This window comes from Loxodonta africana, chromosome 1, assembly GCF_030014295.1.
Source record: "Loxodonta africana isolate mLoxAfr1 chromosome 1, mLoxAfr1.hap2, whole genome shotgun sequence".
Taxonomy (NCBI): Eukaryota; Metazoa; Chordata; class Mammalia; order Proboscidea; family Elephantidae; genus Loxodonta; species Loxodonta africana.
Window position 1 is genome coordinate 78,339,079 of NC_087342.1, and position 16,563 is coordinate 78,355,641.

The window sequence follows — 16,563 nt, forward strand, 5'->3', positions numbered from 1 at the left end:
AAGCAAATTCTGCACAAGTTTTCCGAGCCTAGAGAGTCACTAGATTGAAGCAACCAGAAAATTCCCACCTAGTTTATGCTCCTTCAAGGAATTTGTGCTTCTGGAAAGGCAGAGTATTTGAAGGTTTACGGAGCTAGCGATGCTAGAGGATATGCAGTTATCAAGGAGAGACGTTGTAGCGGGAGCGAAAGGCTCCGGCTGTGAGATTCCGCCACAGGTCTGGGAGAGCAGGAATCATCGCCAAGTGCCCACGTTGGATTCCCCCTTCCTTCTCCCCAGCCCAGCCCACCCCACAAGCAAAAAACCAAACCAGTTTGCCTTCCTGGCTGATTTTTCCGAAGTAGATTGCCAGGCCTTTCTTCCAAGCACCTCTGGGTAGACTCAAAGTGCACCACCCGGGGACCCAGCCTGCCCCATACTGGAGTGCTCCATACATACTAGAAGTCCAAGGAAGATATATTCAATCGCTGAATGGCTCCCCTTCCCCATTCTCTCTTTGCACCTTCTTTGATCCCTGTGGATTATTTTTTGGCCTTTCAAATTCCAGAGGCTTTGACAAATCAGAACATTTCTTTTGGAAATCTGCAAATGGTCTTGAGTGAGTCGCTATACTGAATGAAATTGTATATAAATTTTTAATCTATCTGCCCAGAGACCAAAAAATACCAAAACCCAGTGCCGTCGAGTCGATTCCGACTCATAACGACCCTGAGACCACACTTCACAAAATACTGCTTTCAACTTAAAAAAAAAATCAAGTAAATAAAAGCAGAACAACTCTTTTCATAAATATAGCAAATGTTTTATTTTAATAAAAGAAATGAAAATTTAACTGTACTGCAACATCACTTTTCACCTACTAAATTAACAGATCCCAAAGTTGTCAAAACACCACATTGGGGAGGGTGAGGGGAAATAGGAACTTCAGTCATCACTGCCTGGGAATGTAGATTAATAAAATCCTTTTGGAGGGTAATTTGGCAATATCCATTGATATTTAAAATGCATATATCCTAGGGCATAGTAAGTCCACTTCTTAAAAATGTATTACAGTATCACAGATATACACACATCCAAAATAATATATGTATGAACTTTTCCATTGCAGCATAGTTTGTGATAGCAAAAGATGAGGGAAAACCTAAATATCAATCAATAGCCCACCCACCCAGTGCCGTCGAGTTGAAGAGGGCTGGTTAAATAATATACAGTAACACATACATTGGAATACTGTGCATTCTGGGAAAAGAATAAGCTATCACTTTTTGTGACATAGAAAGTGCTCCAAGATGTACTGATTATGGGGAAAGGACAAGGCACAGGCCAATGTGCATGGTGTGTTATCTCTTTTTGAGATTAAAAAAAAGAGGAATATATAATATACATTCATTTGTGCTTAATATGTTTCTGGAAGGAATTAATAGCAGTGCCTATCTATGGGGAGCAGAATTAGGTGGCTGGGGGGTAGGGGTGGCTGCAGGATTTTGCTATACAGTTTTTTTATACTTTTTGAACCATGTGAATGTAGTGCCTATTCAAAACCTTAAATAAAAGGGAGAAATATGTATTTTTTTGTCCCTGAAGGCCTGACAAGATGGAAATCATACGTAGAAACAGTATTGACATTCTTCTCTGTCTTGCTTAAGAAGGATCTAACTGGGAATGTTGTATGGGTATATTTTTCAGTTTTGTCATATCTGTAAGCAGAGACACACCCTCTACCTCAAAGCTAGAGATCCTTGGACAATAAAGATTGAGTATTTTACTTTAAAGTTAGCATACATGGTGAAAATTGTAGTGCAGTTAAAATTAGGCTGAAAATAGCCCACAATGTACAGTATAAATAATTTGTGGTACATATCTCTGTGGACGATTTTATCATTTAGTTGTTTGTCGGACAATTTTTCTATAGCCCTCAACTAATTATTCAATTGGTTCCTCAAAAAACCTGGGAACTTTGTGCTGAGTATGTCTCCTGCACTCAAGGTTACCGTCCAGCGGAGAAAGGAAACGCTACTCAAACGATTGCACCGGTTAACTTAATTTACAAATTTAAGTGCCACTGAGGAGGAATTGTGAAGAAGTTTGAGAGAATATTTAATTGAGTGAGTTCTGAAATGGGAAGATAAATTTAGCAGTTTACTCAATTTAGTGGTAAAGAACGAATCTACCACACGTAAGGACTGAGTAAACACTGAACTTACATGTCTTCTTGGGTACCTGGAGCAGAGAGATTTAAGAAAATCCTCAACAAGCCGACGAGGGTGGGATTCGAACCCACGCGTGCAGAGCACAATGGATTAGCAGTCCATCGCCTTAACCACTCGGCCACCTCGTCCGGCGGACCCAGCGCGTCTTTCTTCTTGAAGTTTGTCCTGTAGTAATTATACTCAATCACCTTTTTTTTCTGGTTTAATCCTGATTGTATCCTCACAACCACACCCAGGGTCAAGTACTTCTTTAGGTACGTTTCGCAGCAACCACAACACTGATAAATGACGCTTAGAGTCACTTGGCACATATAAAAGAAACAAGTAAAACCAGTATACAAATCCTTGTTGAACAGATGAATGAATGAACATACCAGCTCCCGTTGGCCGCCCCGTGTTCTTTCAGAAATTTATATTACTGAACAGAATTTCTACTAGGATTTGTGTTTTCTGCGAGTTACCAGGGAACAACGAAATCTGGCTCTTCGATTCCGTTGCATTTGCATCTGAAGTATGGCCGACAGCCAGGAAACGAATTTATTTCTCTCTTGCTGCCTTCTCCAGGGCGTGGCACTGACCAGTCTGTGACATGTCAGCAATGGTGAGAACGCGGTTGAAAAAAATGCAAGGGCCCTGATGGGACCGTTTTGATTCCAGAGTAGGTGGGAATATTAAAGCATAAAACTGATTTACCACCAACACTGAAGAAGGGCTGAGCAGGATGACAGTGGAGAAATCCCCAATGGTCCACTGGTGCAGAGGTCAGGATACCTGGGTCCTGGCTGTGGCTCTTTCTCATGCACTATGTAAATTTGGGCAGGCTGCTTCACCAGTTTCATCCCCACTCCCTCCATCCCACCCCCACAATTTTCACCATTTTTCCAGGGAGAAGCTGAAATTGACAACCTCAGATAAACTGGGCATCAAAACACCCCTTCCACTCACCAGAGTTTGTTTGCTTTTCTATATCTAGTGTAGAATTTTGGAGAGAAAAGATGCTTTCTTGCCAAAACGTGTTGCTTTTTCCTTATGACACCTCTACCTCTGTTCTCAGCTTTGGCAGGAGAGACCCTGTTCTCTCCCTTTCATGTTCCTTCACTGAATTCCATATTCTCACCTTCAACATAAAACTACCCCTCACAGAAAACTCACCTATGTTAGAAAACTTAAAGATTTATCCAATTAGTGAGTAAAAAATCATTTCTTTGAATGAAATCAGTTGTTATGGTTGTCCTTAAGGTTTGAGTTAGGACGGCCATTCTACCACTCAAATCTCTTAATGTGACAGAGACTGAAAGAACCCCTGAGTCTCTGACCCTAAGACACCCTTTGGATCTGGAACTGAAGCCATTCCTGGGGATTACCTCTCAGCCAAACCATTAAAAAAAAAAAACCCCAGTGCCATCGAGTCCATTCCGACTCATAGCGACCCTATAGGACAGAGTAGAACTCCCCCAAGCCAAACCATAAACAGGCCCATAAAATAAACAATAACTCCCAAGAAGAATGTGCTCTCTCATGGGTGTTATTGTTTATTTTATTACTAGAACAATCAGTTATATGAGATGGGAAGGGCAACATTTGCCCAAAAGCAAGGATGAGAAGGCAGAAAGGAGTAGAAAATCAGGATGAAAGGAAACGGGGAACCTAGGGCAGAAATGGGAAGAGTGCTGACACATTGTGGGGAGTGAAACCAATGTCATGGAACGCTTTATGCACAAACTATCAAATGGGAAACTAATTTGCTCTGTAAACTTTCACCTAACACATAATAATAATAAAAAAAAATCTTAAAAGAACGCTTAAGAATCTCTTCATGTTCTCTTCTTTTGTTCCTCTTTGAGGGTTCCAAGGATAACCAAATTTTATACCAGTGACTTCCAATGTATTTCTGAATACCAACTTTAAAGGGGAAATCCCCCATCTTCTGTGGTATCCCCACTAAGAGATAATATTATGCTTTTAGAATAGATGAAGGGATCACTAACCTTCCCTGCTAGAAGAGAGATGTATTTTAATCAAAATTTTTGATTATAAATAAAATGATTTGTTTCATTGAATATCATGTGCTTATATTGTACTATACTAATTGGTTAGCAATATCATAACATTCCTACTCTGATGAAATTAATAACATAGCTTGGGGCAGACAATAAATAAGTAGACAAGCAAATACGTGTATAAACTTATGAAAAGCTGAATGACAAGCTAAATACCCCATTTGTCAGAAATTCCTTAAGTACAGCCTAGAGGTTCAAGACAGCACGTGAATAAAATTATAGCATTTAGTAACATCATGATCTGCCAAAGCCCCTTTACCACTCAGCATGAAGGCTCCTGGTTTGCAACACCAGACGCCCAAGGCTTTAGCTTTTATTTATCCTCAGAAAGCGCAGAAGGTCGTGGAACACAAGTTGGTGGTGATGGCACTAAACCTAATATGCTGCTCAAGGGCTTGGTGGTCTCTCTCTAAATTCACATAATCCCTGGTCTCTGTCTTTCAAAAGCCTTCATAGCTGAGCAATAATGACAATGGCAAACACCTACATAGCTGTGGACTCTATGCCAAGCACAGACTGAAGCACTTTGCTCCTTGTGATTAATGGAATCCCGGAACCATCCTCACCAGACGAGGCATGTGCTCTTGTCCGTCGGCCCTTCCAGGGTCACAAGGCAAAGGGTGGCTGAGCCACAGTTTTAGTGGGGCAATCTGGCCCTACAGGCCTGGCTTTCAACTGCCAAGCAGTGTTTCAGGGGTGAAAATTTGAAAAAGTGTTTCCCCAAAACTCAGCAGAGAGGCAATAGAGCTTGGTTGAGTGGTTTGTCTGAGGCTAGGGGTGGGGAGTGTCTATCATAACAAAAGACCTAAAAAGGAAACAGCAGCATTAAAGGCCAGAAGCCATGCTTGGGATGAATTTGTCAAACACCAAACCCAAAGCCCTGAAAGGAATGCTGTTCTGTGCGCAAGTGAGGGGCTCCTTCGATTTCTCTGGTGGCTTTAGAGGGGCATTACCTGTTATAGGGGAAAAAAATCACAAAGTTTAGTAAAGCAAAAAGAAAGTTTTATTCAAAAAGACAAAAGTTGAGAAGTGGACAAGCATGCTGCCAGAGCTAATGTCTGCCCAAATCCAAAGAATATTACAGAACAGACAGAAGTGGGAAAACGCCAAGGAAGGTTCAGAGTCATCAGTATATATTAACATTACAAATGGGCAAAACCATTGACAGCTTCACCTTTTCACAGATTGGGTAGAAACTGTGATCCTACATTTTGAATTATCTTTCTTAACGATCATTGGTACAGGTTTCAGTAACTGACAGTCAGAAGGGTCTTCATTGATCCAACAGATTTCTATTTACTAAATGTTAATAGAAAAAGATAAGAGTGGAAAGTCTTTTGTGTTCTGGCTTATGTGAAAAGTTCTGTAAAAGATATTTTTCAAGATTATTCTATTGTCTTTATACCTCAGGGCCAAGCTGATGTGTCCGTGTGAGTCCTTGTGAGCTCTTGTGAGCCCAAATCCAGCTGGGTCACATTCTCTATGCTCAAAAATGCTCAAGGACAGGCAATAATGACTCCAAAATTATTTCCTAAATTATAACCACTCCAGTGGGGAGAGCTGTGGTGGTAACCAGCTCTAGAAGGCACCTTTTCTTTCCTTAGTCACAAGGCCCTTGTCCATGCAAATCAGCTTCCCAGAGTTGGGCCTCTCTCACACCAAGGAGAATCTTAGCTAAGGCTTCAAACTACCCCTGTTTCCAGCCTCGAGGGAGTCAAGGTCCTGTCCACCCTCTTCTAGAAAAGTACATGTCCCTGGACGGATTAGAAAAAGTCAAGGAGGATAACTGGTGAAATGTAGGAAATTCCTATGGTGGGGGCATCTTGGCCCTCGCGGGGATGCAAGTGTGGGTTTCAGAAATGACCATCCGAGGCACATTCTCTAGAAAGAGCAGTGACTCTGAAAATGGGGGCACTTCCAATCTTTCTCTGCTCCATGTACGCAGGCGCTGTCCAAAGACCCTTTCCCCTCTTATATCTTCCTTCCAGGCTTTTCAGTCTGCCTACCGCTTGCCCTGACTGTTATGTCATGCCCTAGGTAGCTGCAGCTTGTATATTTGCCTTCAAATGCTTTGACAAATGCTACCCCAGGGGCCGCTTCAGCCCTGAGAAAGCTCCAAGTTGGGCGAAACAAAGGCAAGCCCCTAAGCCAGCCACCAAATAGCTCAAAACACACCACCACAATTCTTTGACGAGGTGGGCACTGCTCCTTCTGGCACCAGCAAGCTGCACCAGGAAGGCGTGATGCTTGCTGTCTTCAGAGCCACAACTGAACTGGGGAGTGGGGGATGGTAGGAGGGCAATTTAAAATGCCACAGTACCTTCTTTCTTTGTTAAGCATTCTCCTAGTGGTTTTAAGCTTCTTATCGGATTTCGGAGTTCCACAGAAATTGATTTCAACCATTTTGTCAGCTTAACCACTGCTTTAGTGGAGGGACAGAGTTCTACCATTTTTGGTGATGTCACCCCCCTCCACTTTTTATAATCCTAAGTTAAACACTATTATTATTTCATTCAGACAATAATTGTTCGGATTTTCTTACATGCTTAACATTTTGTTTGTGCTCTATTCATTCTTACCTCTCAGGCTGGTATCATTTTTCTGTTTTGAAGTACATCATTTAGAAATTTTTTTAATAATGGATTTGTCATTTACCTCACCTGTGTCAAGGTAACCAACAGATGATTAAGATAAGTTTTTCTTTATGGAATGTTTACATGTAATAAATGCAAAAGAAATCCTAAAATATTTTAATCATCATTTTGTGATTCTTACTGCATAATGGATCTAAGTAATTATAATCAATGGGTGCTAAGGCAAAGGGATGGAACAGCTTATAGTATCTGAACCCACCAAATAACATTAGCATAGTTAAAAGTGGAAGCACCTACCTATATTATGTGCCACGTGGTGTGATGCTGTAGGAAATACATAGCAACACCTAGAATGTAGTCTAGCTTAAAACAGTTGAATGTAAATCTAATCAAACTTCAGATGTAACTAAAAGTTTACAGGAAGTGAGGGAGAAGGACAAATAAACATGTTAAATGACACCGTAAAATGAGCTGAACTTAGAGCAGAGGAAATTCTACAAGACAAACTGCCCAGTTACATCAACAAATAAATGCTATAAAAAGGTAGAAGTGGCATTGTTATATAGTAAAACAGTTTTAAGAGATTTATCAACCAAAAGCAATGTGTGGACTCTAAATCTTCTTTGGACTCTAAATCAAGCAAATCAACTATAAAAAGGCATTCTTACACAACTGAGAAAATTAAATATGGACTGGATATTAGATAAAATTAAGAAATTTTAGTTAAATATTTTATGTATGATAAAGTTATTGGTATTATGTTTTTAAAAATGTCCTTATACTATATACTGACGTATTTGAAGATCAAATCACACGATGCCTGGAATTAGGTAAAAAGATGCTTTAACAAAAAAGAGGGATGAATGAAATAAAAATGGTAAACGTTAACCATCATTGAACCTAGGTGATGTATGCATGGAGATTCATTATACCTTTCTCTAATTTTATTTAAGTTTTAATGTTTTAATAATATAAAGCTAAAAGAGTCTTATTGGGTACAACCCTTTTGGTTGTAAACTTGGTATTTATTTGTAAATAGTGCTAAAAATCCCTCATTCTTGAAGCTCAATTTGATGATACGCAATTCTAGATTAACAGTTCTTTTACTCAACACTTCTAAAATATTGTTTCACCCTTTTCTGGTTTTTATTGTGGAAGTTAAGATGTTTGTTAACTTTCTAATTGTTCTTCCTTTGCAGGAGATCTATCCACTATCTCTTGCTAATTTCAAGGTCTCTTATCCAAAGATTAAAAAAAAAAAAAAAAAAATTTTTTTTTTCTTAATCTTTGGTGTAACATAGTTCCAGTATTATGTATGCAGCTATGAGTTGTTTTTCTTTTATGTGCTTGTGATACACTGTGCTTTCTGAATCTATTAGATGAAATTTTTCTTTCCAGTTCTGGAAAATTCTCAGATATTATCACTGTAAATATTGCCCGACCTATATGTTTTTCTCTTATTCTTGTGCTCTAATTAGATATACTTCAAAATTTCTCATTCAATCTTCCATCTTTATTAATTTTCTTTATCAGTTATCTGTGGCTGTGTAATAAACTAACCCACAATTTTGTGGCTTAAAACAATATCCCTTTATTTTCTTGCAATTCTATGGGTTGGCAATCTGGGAAGGGCTTAGCTGGAATGGGTCATCTCTTCTCCTTGTGGAGACAGCCACGTTTGCTAATTCATTTCTGATCAGTTGACAGGTCAGCTGAGGACTAGCTGCTCCTGCATAATATCAGTCACATTTCTGGCAGGTGGCAGGGGCTATTTCCTGTGATTCAATAGTTTTTCTCCATGTGACCTTTCCAACAGGATGACCCAGCTTTCTTACGCCATAATAGCAGTATTCCTAAAGGGTGAAAGCTAAGAGCTGCAAAGCCTAGAGGCCTGGACTTGGAAGTAACATGACATTACTTTCACTGCATTCCATTGGTCAAAACAAGTCATAAACCATATCCAAGGATTAGGAGATTGGACTCCATCTTCTGATGGGAGGAGATGTAAATAATTTGTGGTCACATTTAGCTACTACAGTTTTGTCTTAGTTATCTAGTGCTGCTATAACAGAAATACCGCAAGTGGATGACTTTAACAAAGAGAAATTTATTGTCTCACAGTTTAGGAGGCTAGAAGTCTGAATTCAGGGCACCAGCTCCCGGAGAAGACTTCCTCTCTCTGCTGGCTCTGGGGAAAGGTCCTTGTCATCAATCTTCCTCTGGTCTAGGAGCTTCTCAGCTCACAGACCCTGGATTCAAAGGATTCACTCCACTCCTGGAGCTTCTTTCTTGGTGGTATGAGATCGCTATCTCTCTGGTTGCTTTCTCTCTCCTTTTATCTCTTGTAAGATAAAAGGTGATAAGACCACATCCCAGGGACACTTCCTTTACATGGATCAGAGTTGTGACCTCAGTAAGGGTGATGTATCCCTACCTAATTGTCTTTAACATAACCTAATCTTGCCTCATTGACCACAGGCAGAGATTAGGATTTACAACACATAGGATAATCACATCAGATCACAAAATGGAGGACAACCACGCAATACTGGGAATCGTGGCCTAGCCAAGTTGACACATATCTTGGGGAGACTCAATTCAATCCACGATGTTCCACCTTTTGGCCCCCATAAATTCATGTCCTTACCACGTGTGAAACAATTTCAAGCCCATCATATAACCCCAAAAGTCTTAAATCAACTCCAAGTCCAAATTCCATCCTGGGGCAAAATTCCTTTTCATCTGTGAAATCGAGAATACAAGTTATCTGCTTCCAAAGTACAGTAGTGGAACAGACATTTCCATTACAAATGGGAGAAATTGGAGGAAAAGAAGGTATAACAGGCACCAAGCAAGTAAGCAGAACATATTACTTTAGCTCTCAAGGCTTGAAAATAATCCTTTGTTCTCTGAGGCCATTTAGGCAATGGCCCTGACCTTCAGACTCTGGATGTTGACCACACACTCCAAATTCTGGGTGGAGGCCACTCCACCTTGGGCTTCAACTTATCCATCCAAGCACACTAGCACAGCAACTCTACTCCTTTGGATTTGGCAGCCCCATTCTTTTAGTCTATCTGAGTGGTGACCCTATCCCATCAGCCCTCAAGGGCTCCGTTCTTCTTCCCCTTGGACATGGCAGCCCTGCCCACTCAGCTTTGGGCAAGGGACCTGCCCCTATCCCGCTGGCTCTTGTGAAATGCAGCCCCATACTTCAGAACCAAGTTGGTGAAGATCTAACTCTATGAAACCTAGGAGGATGTTGAGCCACCCTTTGAGACCCAGCAGGCCATGGTTCCACACTTTAAGACCCCAGATGTGGTAGTCCCAAACTCTGAGACTGAGGCAGCTCTGCTTCCTGTGCTCTTTGTCTCTTTAGCTTCTGCTTCCTGCTTCCTTGACCTCTTGGCCCCTCAGCCCTTTGGAAGGGCCGGATGTTTTGCCCTGATCAGACAAGGTTCCAAAGCTCTTTGGGAGCCTCCTGCCAGAAGGCACTCAGCTCTCTTGCTCTGTAGATGGGTCCTGTGCCATCTTGCACCGGTCTCCTGGTCTTGCTGCTGTCGTTTCTCTCCTGTTGATCCTTGCCATCTGTGTCATCTCTGATGTTACAGCTTTCTTCATTTCCTTCTGAGCCCTTACCAGAATTGTCTTTCATGTCCATAATTTCACCAACGGTCTCTTCAAGGCAATCTAGGCTTTTACTCTTAGGCACCTTAAAACTCTTCCAGCTTCTACCTATTCACATTTTCAGAACTGCTTCCACATTTTAAGTATCTGTTAGAGCAGAAACCCACCCATGGTATCAAATTCTGTCTTAGTTATACCTAGTGCTGCTATGACAGAAATACCACAAGTGGATAACTTTAACACAGAGAAATAAATTGTCTCACAGTTTAGGGGCTAGAAGTCTGAATTCAGGGCACCAGCTCCCGGGAAAGGCTTTCTCTCTCTATTGATTCTGGGAGAAGGTCCTTGTCATCAATCTTCCTCTGGTCTAGGAGCTTCTCAGTGCAGGGACCCTGGACCCAAAAGATACACTCTGCTTCTGGAGCTTCTTTCTTGGTTGTATGAGGTCCCTATCTCTCTGGTCCTTTCCCTCTCCTTTTATCTCTTGTAAGTTAAAAGGTGATGCAGTCTACAACCCACGGAAACTCTCCTTACATCGAATCAGGACAGTGACCTGAGTAAGGGTGTTGCATCCTAACCTAATCCTCTTTAGCATAACTTAATCTTGCCTCATTAACCATAGGCAGAGATTAGAATTTACAACACATAGAAAAATTACACCAAATCACAAAATGAAGGACAACCACGAAATACCAAACAAAAAACCAAACCCACTGCCATTGAGTTGATTCAGACTCGTAGCCACTCCATAGGGTTTCCAAGGCTGTTTTTAAACCTCTACAGAAGCTGACTGCCACATCTTTCTCTCATGAAGCCACTGGTGGTTTCCAACTGCCAAACCTTCAGTTAGCAGTCCCTCACTTTAACCAGTGTACCACAAGGGCTCCTTAACAGCACAATACTGGGAATCATATCCTAGTCAAGTCAACACATATTTTGGGGGCCATAGTTCAAGCCATGACAGGTTTGTTCCATGTTGTTCACTATTTTTGCTTTTTTCTAGATGAAATTTTTGGCTTTATCTCTCAGCTTAATAATTCTTTCTTCAGCTCTATCTGATATGCTAGTTGACCTTATCTATTAAGAATTTTTTATTTCAACTATGATGTCTTTCATTTCTGGAAGTTTCAAGTTTTTACATTATTCTATACATTTATAACTTGTCGTTGCATACTCCTGTCTGTAATTATTTCTTTACTGAATTATTATATGTCCTGCACAGCTATTGTATACTTTGTGTCCTAAAATTTCAACATCTGCTGAATCTCAAACATAGTTGTTTACCTTCTTGTGTCTGTAGTAATCTTTGCTGTTGATCTTATTGTATGATCTTAATATGAGGGAGGATATACAAGACTAACTTGGGGAATTTTTCTTTTGGAGAGGGCATATTTCTACTTCTACCAGAAGTTAGAACACAAAGTTAATCCTAAACCACTTCTGCCCCACTAGAGGTTTTAGACTATTACAAAAGTATCAGGCTCAATTTTTCCATCTCTCTGCTGTTCTGATATTAACTACCCGTCTCCACATATGTATTTCTGTTGATATCTGGCTCAGAGCTCTTCCCAGCCACCTGCTGGTCCAGGTCAGCTTCCTTTAATTGTTGTTTCCAACTGCTGTTCTTTCCAGGAGCCCTGGTAGTATAGTGGTTAAGTGCTTGGCTGCTAACTGAAAGGTCAATGGTTTGAACCCACCTGCTGCTCCAAGGGAGAAAGATGTGGCAGTCTGATTCTGTAAATATTACAGCCTTGGATACCCTATGGCAATTCCCTACAGAGTTGCTATGAGTCAGAATCAGCTCAATGGCAACAGGTTTTGGGCTCTGATTTCCAGGCAGTCCAGGCAGGGCTCCCATTTTTATAACTTTGGTTACTGGTCACCCTGACCCTGACTCCAGGTGCTCTGGGATCAGATTAGAGTGCAGATAATATTTATTTCTTTGTTTTAAATGACCCCTAGAAAATCGTTCAACTTTTTGTGAGATAGAAACATTGTAACAAGTGTACTATCCAGAGACTAAATGTTTGAAAGTGGGAAAGTCCATCAGAGCTTCCAGTTGGTCATAACGGATGATGATTTAAAAAAAAAAAAAAAAAAAACCAAAAGGCACAAATAGCTGAAAATTGATACAGCTATCACTAAAGGTGATGATTTTCATTCAACAAGGCATGACAGAGATGAAATTAATAGAAAGATAACAGGCATCAACAAAACCTTACAAGAGTAATATATACTAAATAAAAGAACCCCTTGCATGAGCAATGAATAATTGGAATTTGAAACTAAAAACTAAAAACACACAATTAACATTGGCACACAAAACTTACATACTTGCGTATAAATATTTTGTTAGATTTATACATATTTCCTCTGTATGAGAAAAACCACAAAACTCTGATGAAAGAAATCAGAGAAGATCCAAATAAATGGATAAAAAAAAAAAAAATGGATAGCTATTCCAAATCATGGGCAGGTATATTTAATGTTAACAATTTCTCAATTCTTCCCAACATGATCTATAAATTCAATATACAACCCTAAAAAAACCCATCACTTTGTTTTATGGATACCAACAGACTGATCCTAAAGTTTATATGGAGAGGCAAAAGATCTAGAGTAGCCAATACAATGCTGAAAGAAAACAAAGTCAGAAAACTGACACTCCTTGATTTCAAGACATACTGTAAAGCTACAATGATCAAGATACTGTGGTACTGGAGGAAGAATAGACAAACAGATCAATGAAACAGGATAAAGAGACTAGAAATAGATTCACACACAGTTAGTTGACTGATCATTGACAAAGAAGCAAAGGCAATTCCATGGAGTAAAGATAATCTTTTCAACAAATGGTGTTGGAACAACTGGACTTCTGTGATGAATCTAGTGAATCTAGACATAGCCCTTGTGTCTTTCACAAAAAAAAAAAAAGCTACCTCAAAAAGGATCAGAGGCTAAATGTTTGAAAGTGGAAAGGTCCATCAGGGCTTCTCGTCAGTCATAACTGGTGAAGATTTAAAACAAAACAAAAACCCAAAAGGCACAAAGAGCTGAAAATTGATGCAGCTATCAGTAAATGCAAAACTATACAACTTCTAGAAAATAACATAGGAGAAAATCTAGGTGACCTTGGATTTGGTAATAGATTTGTAGATACAACATGGAAAGCACAATCCATAAATGAGAAAACTGATGTTGGACTTCATTAAAATTAAAAACTTCTACTCTGTGAAAAACCCTGTGAAGAGAATAAAAGACAAACTACACACTGGGAGAAAATACTTCCAAAATATGTATTTGGTAAAGGACTTGTGGCCCAGATATGAGGTCCCTGGGTGGCACAATTTGTGCTTAACTACGATTTTGTTTACTGGCCAAAAGGTTGACAGTTGAACCCCCTAGTGGTACCACAGAAAAAAGGCCTAGCAATCTGCTTCAGAAAAGATTACAGCCAAGAAAACCCTATGGAATTCAATTCTACTCTGACACAAATGGGGTTGCCATGAGTCAGAATTGACTTGATGGCAACAAGTTTTCTTTGTTTGTTTTGTTTCATCCAATATATACAAAGAATTCTTAAAACTCAACAATAAGAAAACAAACAGTTCAATTAAAAACATTGGTAAAAGATCTGAACAGACACTTCACCAAAGATACTCAGATGCAAATAAGTGTATGAAAAGATGTTCTATATCATATGCCATTAAGGAATTACAAATCAAAATGAGATATCACTACACACCTTTTTTTTTTTTTTTTTTTTACCAGTTGTGATGGAGTCATTGCTGAGTCATGGTGACCCATGCGTGTCAGAGTAGAACTGTTTCCAGTGACTGATTTTTTAGAAGTGGAACACCAGGCCTTTCTTCTGAAGTGCCTCTGGGTGTATTCAAACCTCCAACCTTTCAATTAGCAGCTGAGTTAACTGTTTCTGCCACCCAGGGACTCCATATACCTATTAGAATGGGTGGTGCAGTGAATTGCTTTTATATGGCCTTTCCAGCCATGGTTCTTTTTTTTTTTATTAACTTTTATTGAACTTCAAGTGAACATTTACAAATCAAGTCAGACTGTCACATATAAGTTTATATACACCTTACTCCGTGCTCCCACTTGCTCTCCCCCTAATGAGTCAGCCCTTCCAGTCTCTCCTTTCGTGACAATTTTGCCAGCTTCCCTCTCTCTCTATCCTCCCATCCCCTCTCCAGACAGGAGATGCCAACACAGTCTCAAGTGTCCACCTGATATAATTAGCTCACTCTTCATCAGCATCTCTCTCCTACCCACTGTCCAGTCCCTTTTATGTCTGATGAGTTGTCTTCGGGGATGGTTCCTGTCCTGTGCCAACAGAAGGTTTGCGGACCATGACCGCCGGGATTCCTCTAGTCTCAGTCAGACCATTAAGTATGGTCTTTATATGAGAATTTGGGGTCTGCATCCCACTGATCTCCTGCTCCCTCAGGGGTTCTCTGTTGTGCTCCCTGTCAGGGCAGTCATCGATTGTGGCTGGTCTCAACTAGTTCTTCTGGTCTCAGGATGATGTAGATCTCTGGGTCATGTGGCCCTTTCTGTCTCTTGGGCTCTTAGTTGTCGTGTGATCATGGTGTTCTTCATTCTCCTTTGCTCCAGGTGGGTTGAGACCAATTGATGCATCTTAGATGGCCGCTTGTTAGCATTTAGGACCCCAGACGCCACATTTCAAAGTGGGATGCAGAATGTTTTCATTTTGCCAATTGACTCAGAAGTCCCGTTAAACCATGGTCCCCAAAACCCCACCCTTGCTCCACTGACCTTTGAAGCATTCATTTTATCCCGGAAACTTCTTTGCTTTTGGTCCAGTCCAATTGAGCTGACCTTCCATGTATTGAGTGTTGTCCTTGTCTTCACCTAAAGCAGTTCTTATCTACTAATTAATCAGTAAAAAACCCTCTCTCACCCTCCCTCCCTCCCTCCCTTGTAACCACAAAAGTATGTGTTCTTCTCAGTTTATACTATTTCTGAAGATCTTATAATAGTGGTCTTACACAATATTTGTCCTTTTGCCTCTGACTCATTTCGCTCAGCATAATGCCTTCCAGGCTCCTCCATGTTATGAAATGTTTCAGAGATTCGTCACTGTTCTTTATTGATGCGTAGTATTCCATTGTGTGACTATACCGCAATTTATTTAGCCATTCATCTGTTGATGGACACCTTGGTTGCTTCTAGCTTTTTGCTATTGTAAACAGAGCTGCAATAAACATGGGTGTGCATATATCTGTTTGTGTGAAGGCTCTTGTTTCTCTAGGGTATATTCCGAGGAGTGGGATTTCTGGGTTGTATGGTAGTTCTAGTTCTAACTTTTTAAGAAAAAGCCAGATAGATTTCAAAAGTGGTTGTACCATTTTACATTCCCACCAGCAGTGTATAAGAGTTCCAATCTCTCCGCAGCCTCTCCAACATTTATTCTTTTGTGTTTTTTGGATTAATGCCAGCCTTGTTGGAGTGAGATGGAATCTCATCGTGGTTTTAATTTGCATTTCTCTAATGGCTAATGATCGAGAGCACTTTCTCATATATCTGTTAGCTGCCTGAATATCTTCTTTAGTGAAGTGCGTGTTCATATCCTTTGCCCACTTCTTGATTGGGTTGTTTGTCTTTTTGTGGTTGAGTTTTGACAGAATCATGTAGATTTTAGAGATCAGGCGCTGGTCGGGGATGTCATAGTTGAAAACTCTTTCCCAGTCTGTAGGTGGTCTTTTTACTCTTTTGGCGAAGTCTTTAGACAAGTATAGGTGTTTGATTTTTAGGAGCTCCCAGTTATCTGGTTTCTCTTCATCATTTTTGGTAATGTTTTGTATTCTGTTTATGCCTTGTATTAGGGCTCCTAACGTTGTCCCTATTTTTTCTTCCATGATCTTTATCGTTTTAGTCTTTATGTTTAGGTCTTTGATCCACTTGGAGTTAGTTTTTGTGCTTGGTGTGAGGTATGGGTCCTGTTTCATTTTTTTCCAAATGGATATCCAGTTACGCCAGCACCATTTGTTAAAAAGACTATCTTTTCCCCAATTAACTGACACTGGGCCTTTG

General features: G+C 40.2%; 1 non-coding gene across 1 annotated transcript; it reads right to left on the reverse strand.

The window, feature by feature from the left end:
* Window positions 1-2,256: 2,256 nt before the first annotated feature.
* On the reverse strand, window positions 2,257-2,338 carry TRNAS-GCU (transfer RNA serine (anticodon GCU)). Its single transcript has one exon. It is a non-coding gene; the product is annotated as a tRNA-Ser (tRNA).
* Between the last annotated feature and the right edge of the window lie 14,225 nt (window positions 2,339-16,563).